The sequence below is a fragment of the Panthera onca genome, chromosome B4 (genome assembly GCF_046562875.1).
Source record: "Panthera onca isolate mPanOnc1 chromosome B4, mPanOnc1 haplotype 2, whole genome shotgun sequence".
Classification (NCBI taxonomy): Eukaryota; Metazoa; Chordata; class Mammalia; order Carnivora; family Felidae; genus Panthera; species Panthera onca.
The window spans coordinates 123760309-123768483 of NC_138345.1; positions in this window are offsets into that span (position 1 = coordinate 123760309).

Consider the following 8175-nt stretch of genomic DNA (forward strand, 5'->3'; position numbering starts at 1 on the left):
GTTTACCTGTCTTTTATTTCATCCTCCTAGTTATCATGCCATGTAGATACTCATTTTATAGAGAGGGTGGAAGCTCGGAGAAATTCAGGAACTTGCTCAAAATCACACAGCTGAGAGCGAGGGAAGCAGGGTTTGAATGGGGGTCTGGGGCCACACAGCCAGGTTCTCCACCCTCCTCGCCTGGACTTCAATCCCCAGGACGGGCACTGTGGGAAGTCTCCGAGGCCAGGAGCAGCCCTGTCTGGAATGCTTCAGGAAGATCGGTTTCTAGCTCCGTTTCCCCACAACCTGCCCCAGCTAGTTCTGGAGCCCACGTTTCCATCTGTAGCAAAACCGGCATTCATTTTTACCTTGCCTGGCATTTATCTGGCCTGGCATACTTGGTTAATTGTCTTGGGCGAACAGACAACAGACAGTCCTACAAGTGGGTAATGCAGTGTTACAATCACCTTTAAAATGGACCGTGGAGTTTGCGTGTGACTCAAGCAGAAAGTTCTAATAGTAGAGAACTTCAATTTAGGAAGATTGCTTTAAAATGTAAATTCCATGGCAAACCCAAATAACTGGAAAGCTCAAAAAAAAAAAAAACTAGAATATTTTTCAATGTATGATTGATGGTGGGTGTTGTGTTATATTATTTTCACGTTAATTCTCTTTGGACACTGAGCCAGGTGCTGGGGACACAAAGGTGAATTAGACACAGACCTGCCCTTGAGAACTTCACTATGGTGGAGGGAAAATGGTGGGGGTGCGGCTGGGTGACCGAGGCACCAGAGGGAGGGCTGGGAGCAGCAGATGAATCCAGAGATTTAGCAAGTAGAGGGAGGAGCAGCTGGTGGGCTAGGGACCTGGCCATGGGACCAGGGACAGGCGGGAGCAGGACAACCCGGGCAAGCCACGCAGAGTTAACTAGAAAAGGGAACTCCTCTTCTGGATGAGGAGAAACGTACCGTACCTGGATTGCCAACACTTAGAGATTAAATTCATCAAATACTTGCAAAGCCCTAATTGTTAGGACTTTAAGACTTTGTTCGTGAATTCCATTTATGGGGGCCCCTGGGTGGCTCAGTTGGTTGGGCATCCGACTCTTGATTTTGGCTCAGGTTACGATCTCACAGTTCGTGAGTTCGAGCCCCGTGTGGGGCCCTGGGCTGATGGAGGGCAGCCTGTTTGGGATCCTCTCTCTGCCCCTCCCCTGCTCACACTCCCTCTCTCAAAATAAGTAAACTTAAAAAAATAATAAGAAATAAAATAAATTCCATTTATGGAGTGGCCCTCTGAGGTGGACTGGATGATTTAATGTAAATGAGATGTTCTGACCACGGCTTTGACATCAATCATCCCATACTGAAAATCACAAAGACGGTAGCGGTGGGGGATGGAGTGGGCATCCATAAACTCTTGTCCCGTAGCGACGCCCTGCACATAGCAAGGGCTCCATAAGTATTTTCTGTGGGGATGGATGAATGCCGCTCCAAGATCACCAACGAGTAGTCTCGTTGATTCTCCTTCTTTCTTTCAGCAAATAGTTAGTGGTGGCCTTTCTGGTGTCAGATGCTGCTCTGGGTACCAAACAAAACAGACAGCAATTCCTGCCCAAATCCGAAGTGGGCTCCATGTTGACAGCAGTGAGCCAGATGCAGGGCTCAAACTCACGAACCCTGAGATCATGACCTAAGCCAAAGCCAGATGCTCAACCAACTGAGCCACCCAGCTCTATGGTGATCATCTCTAAGGAGAAAATTGAAGCCCAGAAGAGGGAAAGGAGGTGTTGGGGTCAGCAGCAGAGCAAGGGGTGCAAGAGAAAAGAAGAGCGGCCAGGGAAATCTTCCTCGAGAAGCTGCATTTTGAATGAAGATCTGAGGAAGGCAAGGGAGTGAGCCACATGGGTAGAGGAGGGGATTGTGGTTCCAGCAGGAGGAACAGCCAGGGGAGGGGCGCCTGGGTGGCTCAGTCGGTTAAGCATCTGGCTTTGGCTCGAGTCATGATCTCACGGTTCGGTTCGTGAGTTCCAGACCTGCCTCTGTGCTGACGGCTCAGAGCCTGGAGCCTGCTTGGGATTCTGTGTCTCCCTCTCTCTCTGCTTCTCTCCTGTTTGTGCTCTCTCTCTCTCTGTCTCTGTCTCTCAAAAATAAATAAACATTAAAAAAAATTAAAAAAAGAAGGAACAGTCAGTGGAAAGACTTCAGATGGGATGTGCTTGGTGTGTTTTAGGGAAAGAAGAAAATCGGTGTGGCTGGACAGAGTGAACAAAGAGGAGAAAAGGAAAGAAGGTCAGAGAGAGTCGGGCTGGGGATGCCTCACATAGGACCTTTTAGGCCACTGGATTCACTCCTAGGAGATTGGGAGCCATGGCAGTTTCTAAGCAGAGGCGTGACATGATTTTAACAGGATGCTTCTGGTTGACCTGTTGCAATAGCGGGGGGGGGGGGTGCTGTTGGGGGTGGCGGCAGGGCAGAGGTAGGGAGACCATTAGGAGGCTGTTGTGATAATCCAGATGAGAGGTACTCCGTTTCTGGATTTTGAAAAATCTTAAGAACTTTTTTATTACGGAAAATGTCAAACATACAAATTAGAGAGAATGTGGAGGGAATTCCCCCGTTCCCATCAGCCAGCTTCAACAATTCACACCGGGCCAATGTTATTTTATCTATATTTCTACCCAATACATGGGATTATTTTAAAGAAAATCCCAGACATATAATTTTAGTTGTAAATACTTCAAAGTGTATCTCTAAAAGATAAGAACTGTAACATTAAAACACTAGCAATATGTAAATATGCAGTCCGTATTTTACACCTGTAAAATGTTTTTACAATTGATTTGTTCAAATCAGGATCCAAAGTCCACACGCTGCCTTGTACTGACATATGTACAACATGAGAATTTTACCACTTGGAGCATTTTATTTTGATTTTGATTATTTTTTTAATGTTTATTTTGAGAAACAGAGAGACAGAGAGACAGAGAGAGAGAGAGAGCATGAACAGGGGAGGGGCAGAGAGAGAGGGAGAGAAAGAAAGGGTCCTAAGCAGGTTCTGCACTGTCAGTGCAGAGCCCGATAAGGGGCTCAAACTCAGAAACTGTGACATCATGACCTGAGCAGAAATCGAAAGTTGGACGCTTAAGCAACTGAGCCACTCAGGCACCGCCCACCCCCCCCCCCCCCCCCCCCCAGTCTGGAGCATTTTAAAGTCTACAGTTCGGTAGCATTAAGTACATTCGCATTGTTATGCAACCACCACCACCACCATTCTTGTCTGGAACTTTATCATCTTCCCAAACCGAACTCTGTCTCCATTAAACACTAACTCCCTCTGCCCCCTTCTCCCAGCCCCTGGCAACTGCTACTCTGCTTTCTGTGTCTATGAATTTGACTCCCCTTAGATACCTCATATATCTTAAGTCTCTCTGAAATGAGATGCTCCCACTTCTTTTTCTTTTCTTCTCTTGTCAGTGTTCGTTGATGAAATCGGTACATTCTGGATATTGCTGATTACATACCTATGTGTTGTTTATCTTGTTCCTTTGTCCTCTGCTTCCTATACGCTGGTAGTTAGAGGGATTTTGCTTGCTTGTTTATTTTTATTCATTTAAAAATATCGTTTGAAGGTAGCATGGACAGGATTTTCTGGCAAACAAGGTGGGGTATGTGAAAGAGGGGTTGAGGATGACTCTGAGGTGTTCCGTCCGAACACCTGGAAAAATGGAGTTGCCTTTTTCGGGGCAGGGGAAGACCTAGGAAGGTACAGGTTTGGGGAGGGGACAATCTATTTGGACCCTCTAGGTTTGAACCGTTTATTGGACACTCAGGTGCAGATGATGGTTAAGGCAAGAGATGTAAGTTTGGCAGATGGCACAGAAAGCTTTGAGACCGGATGAAGTCACCAAGGGAGCGAATGCAGATTGAGATGGGGGTGGGAGGGAAGGGCAGGGAAAGTTTAAGGATTGAGCCCTGGGACATTTAAATATTAAGTGCCAGGGAGATTGGGAAGGAACCAGCAAAGGAGACTGAAATGGGAAATGGGAGAGTGTGGTATCCTGGAAGGCAACTGTTCCAAGGAGGAGAGAATGAAAAATGGAGGTACCATGCTATGGACAGGCCAAGTAAGCCGAGGACTGAACATTCACTATTATTGGACCAAATAGAGCCCTCTTTTTTGATGTGCATTACACAAATCATGTATAATTAAATCAACCCTCAAACACATTTCCCAAAGAGTCCTTTCATGTTATAGGGATTAATGGATCGCGATACTGCAATCATTACATAAGTTAGTGCTTAAGAGCCGAAGCCCTGGAATAAGGAGACCTGGATTTGCATAGTAGGCCTGTGTATCTGGGCAATTAACCCAGAAGCCTCAGGCTTCTCACTGTAAAATAGGAACAATAACAGGCCCTACCACATAGGGCTCTTGTGTAGACAACATGAGATGATGTGAGAAAAACAGTAAGCAGGGTGCTTGGCTCATCTTGAGTGTCCAACAAATCGCTGGTATATGGTAAGATGACTCAGGCAAGCACATGACTGTCAGCTACTTTTGCGTAGGTATTTAAAAAAAAAAAAAGGAAAAGCCATCATTTGAGTGAAATGTGTGCTTTAAATAGAGAAAAAGAAAAGACAACCACAACTGGAATTTTGCTGACAAAATATGTAGTAATTTTAGCATATGTTGAGAAGCATGTTTTGGGGTGCCTGGGTGGCTCAGTAGGTAAGCGTCCCACTTTGGCTCAGGTCACGATCTTGCAGTCCTTGAGTTCGAGCCCCATGTCAGGCTCTGGGCTGACAGCTCAGAGCCTGGAGCCTGCTTCACATTCTGGGTCCCTGCCTCTCTCTCCCTGCCCCTCCCCTGCTCATGCTCTGTATCTCTCTCTCTCTTTCTCTTTCTCAAAAATAAATAAAAAAAAAAAACACATTAAAAAAAAAGAAAACCATGTTAAAAAAGATCTCTGAAATAATAATTCCAACTGAACAAAGGAATTATAGACCTGGCTCACGGAGGGAGGGAACTTCTCTTTGCCTTTAAAAGTCCCCTGCTTAGTTATATTACTTACCATCATAACAGAGTGTAAGCACCTGGATGAGATTGTTCAGCCTCACTTTGGCTTTGTGCAGTGTCTGTTTTTAAAAGGTTTGGGTTCAGCTTTTGTTTTCTGTGTTTAAGCAAATAAGCACCCAATGTTTTCCAAGAGCATTTTGACTCTGGGTTGCTCCCAAGAGGAGCAGGAAATAAGCTTGCCCACAAATCCAGATGAGAACAAAGGGCCTCACCATCGCCACACATCTGGTGACCAGACAAGCTCACTAAATCTCAGCTGGGATGGATGTTCCTTAAGAGCAGGCAACTTGGTTTTAGACATCCAGTAACCCTAGGACAAAGCCGGATATGGGTTGGATGCTTAACGTATGTTAATTTGTTGAAAGAAGGAAAAACCAAGCACTGTGCTGATTGAGAACAGTGACCCCATCTGATGTGGCCCAATGTGGCTTCCATGTTAAAAATCACTCTCAGGTAGTATGGAACTGTGATTCCTTACTCCTAGGAGTATAAAGGGGGACCACCATTCTGGAAGGCCATGTGGCAATGTGCAAGGAGAGTCTGAAAGCTCTAAACACAAAGATGTTCACTGCAGTCTTATGCATAGTATTTAAAATAAGAAACAAGTATCTATCAATAGAGGACTAGGTAAGCCTAGTACAGTAGCTCTATTGGGAGGGCTTTTATATTGGTAGTTATTAAAGATAATGTTTCCTCTCTTCTTCCTTTCAATATTGAATTCCTACCATGTCCCAGGCACAGTTCTAAGCTTTTGGGATACATGAAATGAAAGAAAAAAAATGCTAAGATGCTATTCTGGTAAGGGGAGGGAAGTGTGAGTAGGAGAGAGAACAGAGGGTAAGTTAGAAGACTGTCATTGCTATATAAAACAGAAGAGTAGGGTAAATTGTGCCCGTCGAGGTGAGGATGGGGTGAGCAGGCTTCTGTTTGAAATAAAATGGTCAGTGTCAGTCTCATCCGTTGAAAAAGCCTGAGGCGAGGGTGGAAGTCAAGAAGTTATCTGGGTGGCTTACCATACTATGTGATCGTATGGAAAATGCTAGTAGTAAGTGAAAACCTGCGAGCAAAACTATGTATTGAGGGTAAAAAAAACTGGAAAGAAATAGTAAACGCGGCAACAGTCATCTGACAGATAAGATCTGTGATGATACCTTTCCCCTCCTTTCCACGTTGCATTTGCCTACTTTAGTCAGCGTATCTTCATGTGAAAAAAATCCACGAGTTTATTAGGAGAGGAGGCGTGGGCCCCAGGGTGTCTCCGCCCGTCGCCCCGCCCCCGTCAGCCCCGCCCACCCCCGTCAGCCCCGCCCATCGCCGGCAGGGGGCGCGCGGCCCCCGCTCTGTTGCCCTCAGCCCTGCGTTCCCACAGCGCCCCGCGCGCGATGGGCTGCGGGAAGAGCAAGGAGTGCAGGGCGGCCGCACGGCCCCAGTCGGAGGCCCACGGCCGGGGCAGCGATTCGTCAGGTATGAGTGTGGGCGAGGCGTGGGCTGGGGAAGCGCCCCCCCAGACTGCCCGCGCCGCCCCGCGCCCCGCCGGGAAGTGGAGAAGCCCCCGGGTCAACACCGCCGGCGCCGAACGGCCTTCCCCAGTTTGCGCCCAGAAGGGGCGGCCCGGCCGGTGGCCTTCCCGGAGGTAGGCGGAAGGAGCACTGTGCCGGCCGCAGGACCTGCCCGAAGACGGCTCACGAGCGAGCAAAAAGGCGGTTACTAGCCCGCTTTTGGTCGCGTGCTGTTGCTTGGGTCTTGGGTGGCGCCCCTGTATCCCCCTTGCCTTGCCCGCCCACACCTTCCATCTTGGAGAATCTTCTCAGATCTTCCTGACCTCCCCTGTCCTCGCCCCCTTGAGGCTTAGGCACATTTCCGACAGCTCCAGCCCACTCTATCCTTTCCCTCACTCTGGCAGGAGAAAGGTGCTTGTGTTTTCATCACTTTGCAGATAATAGTAATGATGGCGAACAGTTAACTAAGCACCCTTTCAAGCACTCCACATGGACCATCTTCTTCCACTTCACCAACAACAGCAGAAGATAGGTTTATCATGATCCTGACTTTACAGTTGAAGAAGCTGAGGCACGAAATGATTATGAAACTTGCCCGGAGTCCCACAGCAGTAAGTGCTAGAGCTGGGATACAAGCTGGCACACAGGCAATTTGACTCCAAAGCACAAATCATGATTTCACCCGCCCCCCGCCCCCCGTAGCTTGCCCAGTGGATGGAATTGTTAAATGTAGGATCTGTCTCTTTGAGAGTCTGACAATTTAGTTACAAGGCAGCATATGGCTAAGGGCTTAGAGGAATGGTGAAAACAGCCAAATGGGGTAGGGCACCTCCCTGCAAGAGTTAGGATTTGTCAGGGGTGTCTGAGCTGGGAGCAGCTGATAAAACCATTGTGGAGACAATGCGGGTACAGATCCTGCTGGAATTGAGAATGGGAGAAAAGGCTGGAGGAAGGTAGTTCCTGCTCAAGGTCGCCGCTAATTTGTGGCAATCACTGAGTTTCTTCTCATGTACACAATGGAATTGGAGTCTGTGTGTTCCAAATTTAGTTTTCCTTTTCCAGCTTAGGATTTTTCCAGTATCCATGCGCTGCCATTAATTTCACTAACTACATTCACCTTTTAAAAACACTTTTGGATTGAAATGCATTGGACATACAGAAAAGAGCAGTCATCATAACACAGCTTACAAACTGACCATCCCCATGCAGCCAGCACCCAGCTAAAGAAACATTTTCTGTACCCCAGAAACCCCCATCAGGCCTCTGACTCCCATACCAAGGGCCACCACTATGATTTCTAATAACATAAAAGTTTCACCCGTTCTATATTTACTTTCTCAAATAAATTTAGCATTGTTTTAAGCATTAATCTATGCAAGCACTCCTTTGTTCTAGATCTTTTCTACACACATACATACATGCATCCTATTGAAATTTAAAATGTCTTTGCATACGTCACCTATGAACATTCTAGAAGCTGTCTTCTGAATGATCTACACACCAATGATCTACACAACCAAATTTAGTGACATGCTGGACCACATGTTCTCCAAGTTCCCTCCAAATGTGAAATTATATGGCTAGTTTTCAAGGAACTGACTTCTTAAGTGAGCAG